We start from the raw sequence: 18,241 nt of genomic DNA, 5'->3' as shown, positions 1-18,241 counted from the left end.
CTCAGTCCATGTTCTCACTGGGCTGGTCTAACATTGGACAGAATATCAGTCCTTGCATTCAGCAGTGCAAAATGCCTTTATTTTGATTCGAAATGGATTTGTACCTTTCAAATCAGCGGAAATTATCTTCTTTTTTTTTCTGCTTTTAAGGAGCAAATTGGTTTATTTCCTAGGAACTGCTGGCACGTGACCCCCAGGCCAGGAACTCCTGAATGCATTTCTGCTCGGTGAAAGCAAACTTCTGCTTCACGTTTGGTGATGATAGCAAGACTTTGAGATAAGCCCCAGGATTTTGGGATGAATACCTGACCCAGCAGGGTGGCTCACTCATCACCAATTCACGAGCAGAGATGTATCTTGTCCTCTGTGGGATTTCCTGGCAGGAAGGCCTTTGGGCAGCAGTTTCCAAGAAGGAATTAGTTTATAAGTTAGTTCCTAAGTTAGGGGCCAGGGTCATTGAAAGTGGAATCTGCCCTGGGGATGGGAGGCCTGCCTGTGTCCAGAGTCTTTGTATACTTGTAGAAGTTGCTCGCTCGCCTTTTAAACATGAGTTTGACACTAAATGCATGTCCTGGACCCAGTGGAATTACAGCTTAATGGCTTTACCCATATTTCCTCTCTGCTGAAGAGGAAGTGAACAAAGCCTCAGCCACCTTCCTCCTGCAGATCCTAATGTATTCTTCAGACATTGCAGGCGCTCTCGTGAGGCGGCTCCATTCCCTAGGAAGGTTTCCCTGCCCACCATCTTCCAGGGTTCACTTGCTCCTTGAAAAGTTCATTGTGGGACCATCCTGGGCACATTCCATCACCCGGCTCTGGATGAATACCTGCCCCATGTCTCCCACTGAGCCGCGGGCCCTCCTTGCTCCATAGGGCTGATGATAAATCGTTCCTCAGAGCAGTGGCAATTTCATGGTTCGTTGGGCACAACCACTCTGCATTTTCCCCCCTAGATAATCAAGCTATTACCAGACAATGAGGAACAGATTGCATCTACTCCAGCATCCCCCAACAATGGGCCATATATCTCTGGCATCTCCCAGGTTTAGGATGGAGGGAGGGAATATTTTGAATGAGGAGAGGAGGTCAGGTAATCCCAGCTATTTCAGCAACTTTTTTTCAGTCCCATTATCTGTTGCAGAAGGAAATCACATCCTTGAGTTCAGCTAGGACTGGTCTGGAATGATCTGGGATTTTAACTCTGGTGTTTTCCATTTATTTTATCTCACCTCTCACATTCCAGGATCAGTTCCTCCCCTCATCCTCCTCCTTTATGATTTACAACAGCCACAGGCCATTTCAGCTGATAAAGGGCTCTAGGACACCTGAATGCTCACGACCTTTGTCTTTCCCAAATGCTCTCTTTCTTCCATCCCAATCCATAAGATAAGGATTCATTTCCACTGTGTAGCTAGGAACCTGAGGCATGCTTAGCTCTGTCTAATATCTTCACTACACACACCACAACAGCCTTGCAGGTGAGATTCATGTCATGTTCCCATGACAGGTTAACTTTCTGCTGGGCACGTCCAGTCTGCTTACAGACAGTTGAGCTGCAGCATGCACCTCATCCATGAATGCCCAGGGAGAACATATATGAGCTTTCGGAAGGCCCATGAAGCATCCGAAGGAAATGAGAGCTTATAGTTAATGCAGTAGCAGTCATGGCAAGAGGATGGAAAATCATTTTCCTTCCGTATCAGAGGCAGAAATGAAGCTCCTTCTGTGCCTTCATGTTCTTCCTCTTGCTTGCAAGTGTTTGGTGTACCTCTACACAAGAATTAGTAACCTTTTGTAAGGTTACTATGACACAGGAAGATTGAAAAGGACTAAACTGTAAAAATGCTCTATTTAATAGAGCAGATAGTGACGTGCAGACTGTTAAAAGTAAGGGCTGGATCTCAGATTTCTTCTTTTGAAATTAACTCTAAGTCTGAAAATTATTCTAGGGTTTCTATAGTGCAACTGTCTCCCATAACATTACGTCTTTCCAACTTCACACATTTTACAGCCTTGTTATTCCTTTGCTCTTATTTAAGCTTCTGACACTGAAATGATTTTAGGCTCTTTGACTTTTCCAGCCAACCATACTGTGTCCTAAAGTTATCCATGGTAAATGAAATAATAATAATAATTAAAAATAAACAAGACAAAGAATGAGACGCCAAGTCTGATGTGCCACTGAACCACTTAACAGTGGTAAAATATTGCTGTATATTAAGGAAAGTTTAATCAGCCAAAGAATTTCATGCAGTTGTCTCCCTTTAACCTGCCCACTCCCTTCTTCCCCTCCCCCCCAGAAAAATCCTTGAAGTGAAATATTTATGATTTTAATAAATTAAAGAACATGGCTAATTAGCTCCATCATCAACACCCACAAGGTTGTTAAAGTGACTGAGAATGCTGGAGTTTAATATTGCGCCAGCCAGTGAGGCAGTGAAGTGTTTGGTTCATGAAGTGACTGGGATGCATTGCCCTTTGGGGTATGCACAGTGGATACTCCCTGAAATAGTATGGGAAGACACGGATGCCATCCTCAGCTTGGTGGGCATAGGTTAAAGCTCTAGGATGTGATCATGCACTGTTGTACACTGATAAATGTTTCAAGCCTAAAAGAGCTTTGGATTTAAGTAATTCTCCTTCTAAATGACTGATTTCACACTCACACCCACATATGAAGAACCGTCTTGCCTTTGCACCATCAACCATTTCCACAATTCCTGACTATGCAGCCATGGTTTTATCCAGTCCAAATGTACTCTGCCTCTTGGCAAAAGCAGTTTTAATGGAATAAAAAGAATTATTATTGCTAAATTTATACAGAGATATATATTTTTTTCTATTCACACTTCCAACAGACAAAACAGATCAAATAGCAAATTCCTCACACTCATCGTTGCCGGGCTGAAGTGATGGACATTGTTAATTGAAGGTGTCAAAATAATTTACTGCAAGTAATTAAATAAAATGGCAGGTTCCAAGGCCTGCTGAATTTTGATCTGAAGTCTATAATCAGGGCCATAATTTAAAGCACCTGACAGAAACTTTAATTAGAGAACAAAAATGTGTGTAGCCAGTAAAGCCCTGTGATGAATGGTGGAAGGTGGGAGGAGATACCTACTCATGTCCCTTCCACAAGATCTCAAACAGCTGGCTGATACACTATCATGCTATCACACACAGGAGCTGGAGCCGTTGCTTGAGCTATGCTCCTTCCATAGGTGGTGGAAGCCCATGGCCCTCTATCCATATCCTCTTGTCAGGCAGAATTGTTCCAAATTTAGCTCAAAGCCCTTCCTTGTCACTTGGACCGACAGTTATCTGCGAAAGGGGTATCATCAACCGCTGACAGAGCATGAGAGCATTAGCTGTTGGGCTACCAGTTGGTAGAAGTATGAATTTTGTCATAGCACAGCGGTGCTCAGCAATTGGAAGGATTTTCCAGAGGGCTGAGAACTTGGGGTTAGTGGCACATTGTGTTGGCCTCGTTGAATTTGCAGTGGAAAAGAAGGCAACAGGTCAGCCCCTTTCAGTTGTGCTCCTCAGGCATTTCTACCTCCTAAATGGTTCTCCTGGGCATGCTAAGTTGTGTAGGCCGACAAACAGTTGTTAGGTGTTCAGAGCTGGGACCTCCCAACGTGCAAAGATACAACATATGGTTTATTCTTCATGACACTCTTGGCACCAGGGGGTCGCCACCCATGTTGCTTTCTAACTCCCAGATACAGCCCTACAGACTTCCCCTTGGGAAAAAGGAAGGGAAGGAGGAAGGAAAGGTCATGATTTAACTTTTTTTTCAAGTTAACTTATACAGCACTGAATTATGTCCTCACTAGGGGCTGTCAGACTACTTACATCAATGTGGAGGTACAATTTCTGGCCACCACCCTGGGGCATACATCTCTGGGGAGATGAAGTTGTTGCATTTGCATTCACTGATTTCTCTTGGTTTATTCAGAGGGTATTTCATTATGTAGGTCCATGATGGTCACTTTTGCTGGTGGAGATTTTCACAAGCACAGCATGCAGGCTCTTGTTCATGGCTGATGAAAATGCGTAGCTAATGGTCGTGGCTATGTTGAAAAATAGCATTTGTAGCTGAGAATTTGCTTTGTCAAGTAGTGCTATTGTGCTCTTTGTACTGTTCTTTGTGCTCTATTGTGGTTTCCATGGAAACAAATGGGAGGCAATACTTTCAGAGCAACCTAGATGTAATGCTCTGAACCATCTGGCTTGAAGGATAAATTGGGGCGAGTCTAACAGGAATGAGGAAAAAATATACTCACTGAGGCTTACTTTAACTTAATGATAATCTTTAATGAATTGGCAAGACTCTACTAAGGACAAAATAAAAAACAAATTTTATTCATCAGGTTCTTAATGATTAATAATTCTCCACAGCCAGGATGCCAGAGTAAACATAATTAACACTTTTCTTTTCAGCCATTTGACTTTATTTTTCCGTGGCCAATAAAGTTTGAAGAATTTTCTTTGGATTCAGTTACACAATCATTGCCTGGGAGGGATGACAGTCCAACATATATCCACAGAGAGGGCAAAATAAATGGCCTAGAAAACTCCAGAATGTGTTTTTCACATCAGTAAAGAGGGAGATTTTTAATGATGATGTAACAACGTCAAGCATCATAAACAGTTCTTGGAAACATACCTTAGCTACTCAGACATGCATGGAAATGAAGGCAGGGAGCTAAGTGTTGTGTGTGGACCTGAAACATTCCCATCTGTCTAACTTACAATGGCAGCACTGGAGACAAAAAGAAAAACAAATGAGGGACAAATCAATTCTGACACCATTTTGAAAATGAGACCTCAACTGCCTTCGAATTTTTTAACATCTTCTGACATTTTGGAAGATCTTGCTAATTCTCCAAAGCCTTAAACCCACTTTTCCTCTCACTGGACTATTCCTATTTCCATTCAGATGCCACTTCTGTTACTTAAGAGTCGTACTAAAAATGCCAAAAAACTTTAATCAAGCCATGGCTCATGCCAAAAAAACCTAGAGTGATTTGTATTTAATCTGGAGGCTGAAGAGTAGCCGACCATTTAACTCTATGCAAAAAGAATGTTTCAGTTTTAACATTAGTATTTCCTTTAAAACCATAATCTTGCTGATTTCTTTCTGGGAATCATCTATGAGGTTCAAAGCAGAACTACATAAGAGTAGCTATCTGCTTCTGTTTGCCCACCATCATTGCTGCAAATGGTGGTATTTTCTAATTTTCCATTTCCGTTATCTTTTTCCTGCAAGGGATGGCCATATGGGCTCTCCCAAATCCACACCAAGCAGAATGTATCAGGGTTGTTTAAAAATGGATGGTTTGGAGCAACCCTGATGAAAGTTCTGGATGTTGGGCTAGGCAATGGACATCAGACTCCACATCATAGGTAGCGAAGACCAGAAGGTCACAGTCACATCTGGAAAAGGCACACATGGAACTGGGACAGAAGGTTCCTCTATTTACACAGATGGCTGTAGGAAAAGCTGTCCGTATTGTCATCTGGGCTGGATGTGTGTCTCCTGTGCCTGGAAGCCACATGTCTGTGTCAGGGTCACACTAATATACTAATTCAGCTGGGACCAGATAGTCTCTTCCAATCCTCAAAAAGGCCTGTATTGCTTCCTCAGAAATTTGGTTGGGGGTCTGGTTGGAGGCACACAAGTTTTAGAGAGAAAAAGGCAAAAATTACTTTCCTACAAAAGCCCTACTTTTTTTGTTGTTCGGACATCCCCAGACACACTCCAGTGGTTTCCAGCCCATTTAAAAGAACTCAAATGACACACTGCTGTTAATGTGCAGTCTTCCATTTTTATTCCCTATAAGGCATAATCGGGGTGCTATTCACTTGTGTCACATCTCCCAGTAGGAGGCTTGACTTTGTCTGTATGAAAGTGTTCTGGATGCTACAATATTTCCTCTCTCAGCATCCAAAGTAAATCACACCCCATGTTAACTGGAAGCATTGAAAAGCCCAGCCCTTGCAGGCTGATGGGCAGCAGGCAAAATATCTGTTTGACAGTTAATCCTGGGCGCCGAAATGCTGATGGAGTTTCTCAACATCTGGGTTGTAGAGTGTCCTAGGAAGGTGATCGTTCACCCTAAGCCTGTCATTTGACAGTTTTTTTTATTTACTTATCCATTTTGCATGAACATAGGATGACTCAGATGGCTTTATACAATGGCTTTTTGTAGAATATGGCAACCCGTTCACGTGGAGACTTGATGCTGAGCATCTCTACAGTCTTGAGAATGAGTTCATTCCTGTGTTTGAGTTATAGCAGCCTTTTCCTGGGATGATCCAGTGTGAACAGACAGCACCTTCAAACAGACTTCTTCATTGTGCTACTCAACTGCATTCAGGGCAAGGGAAAAACTGGTGACTTGGAATGTTTTGTTTTGTTTTGTTTTTTTCTCTCTCCAAGAAAAACATTGATTCAAGTTCATCGGATTGGAATTAACTCATCTCAGGATGTGAAGGTTGGAGTAAAAGCACAGATCAAAATTAAGACCATGTCACCGATGTGGGGGTGATTCCTGATGAAACAAAGTAAGCATTCAAACCCTTAGAAACAGTTTAAAGTAAAATTGACAGCAATCTGGGCCAGAGTTGGCAGCAAGAAGTATTCCAGAACTTCAACAATGGTTTTTCCATGATCTTACAAGGAGGACATTGTCCAACAAGCACTATTATGCATTCAAACAAGGATGACTCTTCCAAACCTAAAAAGCATTGTTCTTCTGTTATACGCTCTTTTAGTCCATGAAATCATGGCAGAGCACAGAAACTTCAGACTAACAGCAAACACTGGCTGTGATGCGATATTTCCACTTGGCTCCCCTCCCAGTGGCTCCTGCTAGAGCCATTGTTTCAGTGAGGGCCATCCATAAAACGTGACAACAGCAAAGCACCTACTTCCGGAGCTGCTCACCAAGTCCTATTTGCATTTATCATATTCATCTTAAAATGTTCAAACGGTGCTCCTGAATTTTTTTAAATTGTTATGACCCTTCTACCAGGAAGAGTTTATTGTGACAATGACTCTGGTAGTAATTAGTACTCTTTGCTCCAGTTTGAAAATGTTCAGAGTGGTTAGAAGCTTATGTCCTACCAGGCCAACTCCTATAGACATCCCAGCTTATCTCTGAGGAGGCCATTTAACTGTGCTCCAGTGCTCCTTTACTCAACTTTTAAACACCACTAGCAGAAAGCAACAAAAACTACTGCTACATTTGGCACTGGAGCAAAGTCTTAGGCATGTGCAAGCCACGAGGGAGCTCACAGGGCTGTGCCAGCTCTCACCAGCTGAGCATCGTACCAGCAATAGTTTCAGTGTTCATGGGCTTCCAAGCCCCGGATGTTTGCTTCGAGTTTCAGACTGAAAGCGCACAAGGAACTCAACATAAAACTCAGATTGTAAATTTGACTTTTCCTTGGTCTCCAATCAGAACCATAAATCAACCCCAGATTTGCTTTGAACTTGGTCGCGCTTGCCCCAGAAAGTTCAGGAACTTTAATGATCCTCTGGGACAGAGTCAAGCCGATTTCAGAGCATTTACAAAGAAAACATCGAACTGGATGAATATTATGTGGTTTTGCTGCGTGCCTTTGGCAAAGCCCTGGCAAACCCTGACAAGGATCCAGTTCAAGTGGAAATAAAGATAAACTGGGCATTTGACTGATGTCATCAGACAACAAGCAAGCAGACACACTGAAGGCATCTTAAACATCTATTTAGTTTCACTTTGCTAGAACTTTATCAGCATAACGAGACTGGTTCTCCTTTCCTCTGCAATGATGTAAATGAGGAGTAAGGCCATCCTTCAGCTGTGATGGTTATCAGGCTCTGATAAAGCTTTTCAGATCTCTTCTCTGTGGACTAGAAATGTCTGGCCAAATGCAATTTTGGATCCAAGTTAATGGTCTCCCTGAAAAAATGCTGGAGAGCCCGAAAGGCATCTGTATTACTCTGCTACTGGGACAGAGGTTTTGAAATACAGCTTTTCTGTTAAGGCAGGTTCTGCTCTTTATTCCCAAGTGATTCTCATTGCTTTAAACCAGAGAAAATCCGAAGCAACATCAAAAGAATGTGCCGTGTTGAGGTGAGCATGCTACTCCTGGACCTACCCTTTCACAAGGGGCTGGAGTTTCTTCCAAACATTCTCAGTGTAGCCAATCATCTTACATTAACGCCAAGACAAAACAAGAGATAGAGCAGTGTGGTTTATAAGTACACGCATACGTCCAGAAATCTTACAGCGTGTTTAAGAAAGGCTTGCCAAATATTCATAGCACTTATCTTAAAATGTGCCTTCAGACTTCATAAAATTTCCAAAATTATACAAACACATATATGCATTGATATATTTCCAGGTCAGGTGGGACCTTATAATAATCTGTGAGCGATTTAACCTCCTTTTATTGTTAGGTGGTTTTTAACTTTGTTTTTCTTTCTTTAAGCTGAGACTTCACAGAATTCTGTGTAGAAGGTCTATGCTGTAGTCATCAGTATCTGAGCACAGATTTTGTTAGCGAGTTTGGTCATAGTTCACATTTCTATTTTGCCCTATGTATTAAATACATAGAAGTGTTAATAAATTGTCATAGAACAGTACTCAGTAATGAGCCCAAGTTTCTGGAATCCTTTATAAAACACAAAGCTCATAACATGACACCCTGGTTCATACTACAGAGCGTATTACTCCCCTTTAAAATGTCAGAGGGCATATCTAAGAATTGCAACTGGAGCATTATTCACAAGATTATGGAAAACCCTCATCACCAGGATTCACATATGCACGGTGTCTGGACCTTCAGACTCGGGAGCTTTGTCCTTGTCCATCACTCCAACATCCAGACAAAATCGAAGTTATATCAGAAGCAATAGTGACATCTCTGGTGTGTTTTGCAGAAATTCTCATGTCCTGTATCTAGTGGGTAAATATTGTGATTTGAGCAATTTGTTTGATTGATTTATTAATTATGACACTTTGATCTGTCCATTATTTTGATTTGTGCATTTTTAAACATCTTTTTCTTTGCAAGTTTTGTTTTCTTTGGTTTCTGCATTTGTTAAGCTGTCAGCCCTGGGTTGTACCACCCCACAGGCAGCGGGAGGGTATCGGTAGAGATGCTTCAATTTCAGTCACCATATGTAGATCTCAAAGGTTATAAAAACAGTCAAGAGGTATCATGTAGAAATTAGTTACTGATCTATAAGTGTACTAAAAGTTCTTACAATCACTGTTAAGCCTGATGAGGGAGCTACATGCAACAAACTGATACGGAGTTTTCATCATCAAAAATACGGAGAGTTTTCATCAAAATGAAATGTTTCCCTTTAACTTTTGGGAGAGTTTGAAGATGAAAGCTGCATTTCACTGAGAAATATGTTTTAAAGGAAACAATCTGTTCTCAAATTTAACACTACAAAACTAAGCCTGTGTGAAAATTTCACTTGTTTTTAACAAAGATCTTCACACAGCAAATACTCATGAGGATAATTGCTAGTAAGATTGGGCAATCTAAGTTAGCTCAAGAAATAAGGGTACTAAATCATTTTCTAATCTATATTGTTCCTTTTGACTGCCAAAATGCTTGCTATATTTATTTTTTATAATCCTGATAAGGAAACATTCCTAAAACATTAGCAAAAAAATCCAGTTTGACTGAAAAGACAAAGTGAAACAAACATCTTTCAGCCTTTCTCCGCTGTTGTTGATCTTTAAATAGCAAACTTGATCTTCTGTCAAAGCAGATTTGGTGTGGTTATACAGCAAGTAGCTCGACAAGATGGGATAGGAAAATCCTTCAAGGCCCTTAATCGGCAGTCTCTGCCTCTTGCTTTGAGGTCTTCCCCTCCTCTTGCTTTTGGAAGAAGTCATGCTTGAGAACGTTTAATCCACTGCAGCCCTTAGCACCGTCCCTCTGGGAGCTCACTCATGCTTGTTATCATATGTTCGCCATGTCAGAGGTTAGAGGGTATAACGTGCAACGTGAGCCAATCCCCAGCTCGTAGCTCAGCCAAAACTTATCTATGATCACAGCCAAGGCTGGTGGGGCAGCATCAAGATGGAGATGTAGCAAGCTCTTTCTATTAGCATGTAGTTTATAGATGAGGAGCGAAGTCACACACCACCTTCTAAATATGGCCAGATTTTGTTTGAAACTTTATAAGATGTTTTCCATTCCTCAGTATTGACTTTGTAAATGATACCTTCCAAAACTTTAACAGGCGTGAGAAATTTAAATATACAAACCCCCTTCGACCTGAAAAAGGAAAACAGTATATTTTAAACAATTGTGCAGGGAAAGACAGTGGCAGAACAGAAAAAGCACTTGGTTGGACTTCTGAAAGCAGTCACCCTGAAGAGAGAAAAGTTAACTGTAGCTGACTATTCAAAAGGATAGAGCTCTGGGTAATGTGAACCAAGCAGATATGGGATAGCCCAGGGGAATTTGAGAAGTTTAAATCCATTTGGGAAAGGCCATGCCACAGCACTTCATTTTTGTACTGTTGCACACAAACCCACTCCTATACTTAAGAAATGGTCATTCGTATCTCTGTAGTTTGTCAGTGAAAGGAGTTTGAGTTATTGATCACACTGGATGATTTCCAATATTTATTATGTTTTTTTGAATCTCTGTTTTTGATTCTCCAGATACTGTTTGGGAATAGTTTTCTGCACCAGTGGTTTTTCCACATAGGGAAGCAGCAAAGAGGAACACAACCCTGCCATATAGGAGAAGCCTTCCTCCCTGTTGACTTTAATTTGTAACATTGTGAGACCATTGACTGTGCTGTTGATAAAGCAGCGCAGGTTGTGACAAGCAATTGCCCAGGTGCACTGTTTGCACTGAGAAACCAAGGGGTTTGGGACACTTAACATTGTACTTAAAATAGCAAAATCCCCTTTGAGGAAGAGATCTTACAATTTATGTTTCTTACAAAGACCAACAGATGATAAAATAAAACCCATTTCCTCACATCATGGATAGAAAGAGCAATGGGCATCTTGCTTTTCGGACAAGCTCACATATGGTCCTTCACCTTGCTGAGATAAGGAGGGAAGGAATAACGCACCACACAAACACAAACACCAACACTAACTGTGATAGCTCCCATTCATCCTGGGCCCATTCCATGTCTGCTCTGAACAGCTACAGGAAAGAGCACTGCAATTCATAAATGAGAAAGCAGAGTCCGTTTTAATGACACAAAGAGTCAAAGCTACATTCAAATAATGGGATTTCACTGTGAATGCATATTTAATTATATCTGAAAATATATATTTCACCAATCATCATGAATAGTAGACAAGCACAGCACAATTTATTCGAGCCCTTATTAACTTGTCCTACACTTAATGCTGACAGCTTGATGATGTTTTCCAAGATCCAGTGGCTTCTTCTTGAAAAGAAGTCAAGTAACCTCATGTGTAAAACATTAACTAGATATGCATCCCAGAATTTAACCACTATTAGTTAATGACCACTGCAAGGCAAAACTTTGTTGGCAAGCTGGTCACAAAAAAAAAGTGCATAAAAAAGAGACCAAAACGACTGGAAAAAACAGTTTTGGGTCAAATGGGACATTTTGGAAACACGACACTGGTCATTTAAAATTCTTGCATTTTGAAGGACTTCTCAGAAGGGGGAGGGTTTCTAAAATAAGGTTGGAAGAAGGAGATCGCCAGTAGTTAAGAGGAAAATAGGGCCATAGCAAGCAGATGCTTTACATGCATTTCAACGGCTTGCTCAGAGCACCCCACTAGGGAACATTAATCAATGCTTTGTCTCTGAAATTTTGTTAACAGAGGTGAGTTAACCACCATGTTTTCTCCATCTATTAATTATTTCTCTTAACTAATTTCCACACGAATTTTTTTTCTGTTGAGGAGGAAAGGTGGCATGTATGCTGTTAGACATTTTCTTCACTAAGAATGTGGCTAAAAAAGCTAAAAAAAAAAAAAAAAAACCAAACCGACAAAAAACAAAACAAAACAAAACAAAAAAACAAAAACATCTGAAGCTCAACTTCTGTACAAACCCATATTTAGAATCTGTTTTATAAAAAATTGTATTTTGATGCTAACTGCAGGAAAGTGCTTTATGTTTGCAAGACAGGGGCATCTTAGAGTCAACAGGTGCCCGAACTCTGGGCACATGCTGAAATGTTTTGCTGCTTTCTGACCCTAAATGATTGGCCTGACAAGCAGCTATATTCAGGGTGGTCTTAAAACTCTTACTAGGAGCTGGTTTAAATCAGAGAGAGGGATGAGGCTGGGGAACATAAATGTTCTCTGGGGCCCATTTCAGTTTTTATGAGGTAGGTATTCCAGCCAGAAGAAAAGGGCTAAGATCAAGCCAGTCATCCTCCAGGTGAGACTCCATTCTTTAAAGCCCTTCTGTGAGGGCCTTTAATAACTTTTCCATGTGTAAACATCCCTGATGCTTTTCTTATGAGCTCAGAGTGACAACCAGAGCAAGAGGAGAGCGGCGGCTCCACGCTTTTTGACGTCAGTTCTTATAAGCCTAAGCAGTTGATAACCATGACACTTCAGAAACAGGGTATCACGTATCGCTGCAGAGCCACATCAAGCACAGATAGGTTTCAGACCTACCTCACCCTGCTAGCATAGCGATGAGCTCTGAGTTTACCCAGGATTCATTTCCATGGGCTGTAATGACCGAAGCACAATTTAACCCCTTAACCTCTCCACACGTGGGTCACATTTCAGTCCAATAGAGGACACACACCAAGTGGCTCATGTTTATTTTCCTATTGTCATTTTCAGTTTACCTTGAAGAACCTGATCTTTAAGTTGGTAACAAATAGCTACTGAAACCAGCTGAGGATTTTCTCCAGCTATAAAGCACTCAGCCCCAAGAAAGACCCCATGAGATTACAGAAAGTTTTCTTCTCATGTCAGCTGAGAAACTTCCCAAAACAGCAGAAGACAAAGTACGTCAGATGGCTTCTGTATTGCTGTTTTGCTTTGGCTGTACTGGGTCACCAAGGGATATAAAATGTATCAGACTCTTAATTTAATTTTGGGAGAGAAATAACATTTTACTTATGGCACTCGGAGTTATCTGTGCTGTTACAGATCAACCCAGTGAATATCAAAGCTAGTGAAGAGACAGACATCTGCTGACCTCGGTAGACCTCAAAAGAGAACTATAAATTCTTAAACACTACTTTAGGAACCTAGATCCAAAGAGGTGTGATAGTGCAAGAAGTATCCTGAGCCTGCAAAGCATACATCCTTTCGGGGAAAATTGCCATGCCTGATCACAAGGGAGTTTTTCCCCTCTTCCAGATGCTTTGGCGTCAGTGAGAAGGCCAAGCCCAAAGCTCTCCAAGAGGTGCATGAGGTTTTAGCCACAGAATTTGCTCTAAAGTCAAAGGGAGCCACGCAGCTAAACCTTGGCCAGCAACTACAGTCTGTGGCCTTTCATAACTATTACATTTATTGGTTTGGTGAGCTCTATGAAACACTCTTTGGGTGGGCTTGAACTTCCCCCACAAAAAACAACAATTCTAGGCTCTGGGCTGGTAGGCAGTGAGGCCTGCATGGTTTCGCCTTCACGTTGGCCAACCCTCCCAGCCCCTCGGTGAGCACTGGCAGCTGAACTCCGATAGCATCAAATGTGGGATGAGGTCACAGCTTCCGAAATCCCACTTATCCTTACCCAAACACGGCGCAAAACCTTCAAACTCTCAAAACCGTATATAAAATATCATGCTTAATAAAGCTATTGTATCACAGCAGGGCCTGGATTTAAGCTCCTTAAATCCTGGCTATTTCCTTAGGCACTGATTATTTGGTTTTCTCTAATGCGGGATTCTGCACGTTGTTTATACAGCACATTTATGGTGCTGCACCTCGAAGCAAACTCTTTCTTCTAAGCAGTGGAGCTGGAAGGTTTTACACCCCTGAATTTCTACCCTTTTTACTTCTGCACACAGTCCTTTTGCTTTTCACCCTGCTGCAGTGCATTCAGAGGAGATGCAAATCTCCCGATGCCCTCACTTCTTTCTCTGGGAGATTTCAGTTTGTTTGTTATTGCAATCCAGAAGAAAGTTCAGCCAGTCCACATCTCTGCCCTTGGCTTTTGCTTCTGAAACCTTGTCCCCGCAAGGCCCATGAGAAATTTGGCATTTAAACGGTTGCTGCTAGCATTTCATTATCCAGATTTTACTCTGGGGCAAAACTTAGTCCCGAGGCTCCTGATTAATGCACATCAACTCACACATCAAAGCTCAGAAGGACACAGGATGGGCATGTGTTCACATATCTCCTTCAGCAGCGTTGGCAGTGACCATGTCAGGACAACCTGATGTGAAAATAAAAAGCATCCGGAGATAAACAAGAGAGAATTTCCCAGCTATGGAGAGGGGAGACTGGGAACAGTCTCTAAAAAGGATGTGAATGGGAGCTACGTTTGTAGATAAAGGCACTGCCGCCAGCTGCTGGCACTGGCTGTGCTGTGATCCAGGAAGGGGGTGGTGGAGCACAGTGGCCCTGGGGACACTGCCCACAGCTGCTGTCACCTCCTGTCCCTGCGGAGCTGGGGCATCCTCTGTGTGTGCCTTAAGTCCCTGCACCACCCTGAAAGATGCTCCAGTCTTGGGGGAAAAAAAAATAACCTTTGCTTTTGTTTTCTCCTATTCTGAGGAATCTCTCATAGGAGAAAAACACAACAGAATGAGAGGGGACAATACAGAATTATAGAATGATGGCATCTTCTATAAGTTTGAGTTGGAAGGAACCATTAAAGGCCATCTGGTCCAACTCCCCTGCAACAAACACGGACATGCACACCTCCATCTGGCGCTCACCTGAGTTCAGCCTCACCTTGGCTGTCTGCAGGGAGAGGGACAACCTGTGCCAGTGACTCACTGCCGTTATCATACACAACTTTTTCCTTATATCCAGCCCAAATCTCCCCTCTTTTAGTTAGAAACCATTTCCCCTTGTCCTATCACAACAGACCCTGCTAAAGTGTCTATCCCTTTCTTCCTTGTATCCCCCACTTTAGATATTCAAAGGCTGCTTTCAGGTGTCCCCAGTGCCTTCTCTTCCCCAGGATGAACAGCTCTCAGCCTGTCCTCATAGAGGAGGTGTTCCATCCCTTAGAACCTCTGCTTTTTATTTTTTTGCCTTTTAACCAATGCAGGGAGGAAAATGGAGCAACGTGAAAACAAACAGAAAAATTCATCCCACCACCCTCCACCATCCTCTACCATCATCTGGACAAACAGACCCCCCTTTCCTGCATTGGCCCCTGTAGGCTTCCATCTGTGGCACAGAAATTATTCAGGTACTGTTGGGTCAATACAGGACTTACAACATAAATGAGAATGACTAATGTGACATTATACCCCCACTGAACTCTTTCCAGTGGCCGTTTGCAAGCAGCTGAAGCCAATCCATCAGCGGATGTAACAGCATTTGTTTCTGAAACATCTGGTCTATATCAATATGTAAATCAGTTCGGCACAGAAGGAAACACACAAAGAGATTTTAATCTAAATGCCTCATGTTTTTGTTGTTGTTGTTTCAAAGAACTGCATCCAGCCACCGCGCAGTGTTACTTTTCATTTTCTTTTTGATTTTTGCCATAATATTCCTTATATATTCAAATGTCAGTTTGTGATGATTATTCCAAAGAATATTTCTAGTAGCTTTTTTTTTTCTTTTTTTTTCTTTTTTTTTTTTTCCTGGAATCAAAGTATTTTCTTACCAAAGGAATTCAGGCCTGTTGAATTCTGAATTAGACCTTAATTGTATCTCCTGTCAATCACTTTTAAGCCAAGCTGCAGTTAGGGCAAGCAGACCTCACATGTTTTGGCAAGTCAATGGCAAAGTGACTTGGAAAACACCAAGGCAAGCTGATACTGTGATTAAATAGCCAGGAAGGGACTTGGTTCCCATTCTTTGAGGGAACTTTCTCCAAAATGTGCCAGACCTCATTTCCAGAAGATGATAAATAGATTTCTGATGCAAAAATATTATGGCTTCCATTTTAAAATAGGGCTGAAAACTTCCTCCCTTGTCATGAACATGGAATCGTCAGTGTTTCTGAAAAACAGATCACTTGCTTTGCAGCTAAGATGTGGATTTGGTGGATCCTCTTTGAAATACTTTTTACATGGGGATTGAAAGGAAGGAATGAAGGCACCCAGATGTCCCTGTTCATTGCAGGGAAATTGGACTAGATGACATTAAAAGATCCCTTCCAACTCAAATGTTTCTATGATTCTACAAAAATGTACTAAGATATAAGAATATATATATATATATATAGATGATTAGGATCTTCATGTGGAATGAATAGTATTTTACAGCACAGGGGTTTTAGGAGGTTTTTGTTTCATTTGAACTGTTTCTTCTTCTCTTGAAACCTCTCTATCCATTCTTTTCAGCCTGATAGAACTGAACTGAGCCAAAGGGTGGGAGCTGTAGAGTGTAATTCAGGAGAAATCATCAATACAAGGGAAAAGAGGACTTTTTTCTTTTTTTTTTTCTGAAAAACAGACTCTGGAAATGAGTGCTTGTAGGTAGATTGTTGTGTCCGTACAGGGCTCTGCAGAATCACTTAGAGTAGGGAGGGAGGAGGGAAGATGGGAGGAGGGAAGACGGCACCAATGCTTGGAAGGATCAAGTGACCTAGAAAAGATTTTTAGAATTCCTTCACTTCTCACCATCAGATAAAAGCACAGAGAAAAAGCAAGTGACTCATCCTCTCTTGTTCCCTTCTAATAGTTTCCTAATGAAGTAATCATAATGTGTTCCTTCGGAAACATATAAAATAGAAGACAAGACAAGAAAATTTAAGGGGAGTGGGAGAAGTCTCATTAGCTAATCACTTTTATTATTAATGCACCACCATACAAAAATCATGTTAAAATTTTCCCTTAATCTGCTTTTTCTGTGCACTTTGCACATGCACAGAGTTACATATAAATACCCATTGATCAGTACTATTTCTTTTGTAGCCTATCAGTCACTGTGATATGACTAAATCTGCCATGCAAAAGACCAGGTAAAGCTTAAAGCAGGAGATAATTATTTAATGTCTGTTATTAATCCAAACTGGACAATCAGCCAAGAATCCAGGTACACAGATATGAATTAGAAGTGGCAGATTTCACATCTTTGACCTACAGCCATCATGGGTGCAGCAAAATGACACCAGGAGCATTCCTGGTATGAGATCTACCAAAAAAAAATTCACCTACATGCAGCCTGTAGAGAGAGGGGACTCTCAGCTTGTATGCAAGGAGCTAATGTCATTGCTGCCTGCGTCAGAACCCAGCACTGAACATGCCCAAAAAAAACCCAACCAGTGTGCCAAGATCTATTGCCCAGAGCCAGGCATGCATCTGGCCCGAGCATTGGTCCTGCTGCCGATGCATCAGCAGTAGCTGACGGAAGAAGCACTGTGTTTTGGCTTGCCCAGAGTGCAGGTGCTGAAGATCTACAGGAAACATGCAGTCGAGCACTGGAAAATTTATCTGTATGGAACTGCTGTGCACATAGCCTGATTAAAGCCATACAGCCCTGCTCAGCATGGTGGCCACTATATCAGAACTAGATCTTTGGTTACTTGTTTTGGCTTTTCTTTTGCAGAGGTGGAAATTTAGAGAAGAATAAATGAAGGGAAGGACAGATTTTCACTGAAGCCATAGATGTTTTTTTCATCCATCCATCCATCCATCCATCCATCCATCCATCCATCCATCCATCCATCCACTCACCCACCCACCCATCCGTCCATCCATCCGTCCATCCATCCGTCCATCCATCCATCATTAATCCAATAAAAAATACCATGTAATAAGTGAAATATTCATTCAACTAGGAAAACCACTGTCTTAGCAAATGAGGACCTTTATTCTTTTTTATCTTTTCAAGCTGAATGAGACAAAAACTTAAAGATGAAAAGTAAACCAGCCTCTCAAATTCTCTCAAGCTAGAATAGTAACATGAGTACATCATGCTTAACATGGGAGTTTAAGCATGACAGCTACCCTGCCAAATTTTTATTAAGGCTTAATCTGAGTCCAAATTTCTTCACAGGAGGAGCCCACTCCCTTCATGAGTCTACCAAGTAGAAAGCCTTTATTCTCCCTTTGCCACCATCAATGTACGTGGTCAAATTCTCCTCGGGTAACTTATAGTGAAGCCAGCACTCTGCACTGGGTTGCAAA

The sequence above is a fragment of the Gallus gallus genome, chromosome 11 (assembly GCF_016699485.2).
Source record: "Gallus gallus isolate bGalGal1 chromosome 11, bGalGal1.mat.broiler.GRCg7b, whole genome shotgun sequence".
In the NCBI taxonomy this organism is placed as follows: Eukaryota; Metazoa; Chordata; class Aves; order Galliformes; family Phasianidae; genus Gallus; species Gallus gallus.
The sequence above is the reverse complement of the archived record's forward strand: the minus strand, read 5'-3'. Positions refer to the sequence as shown.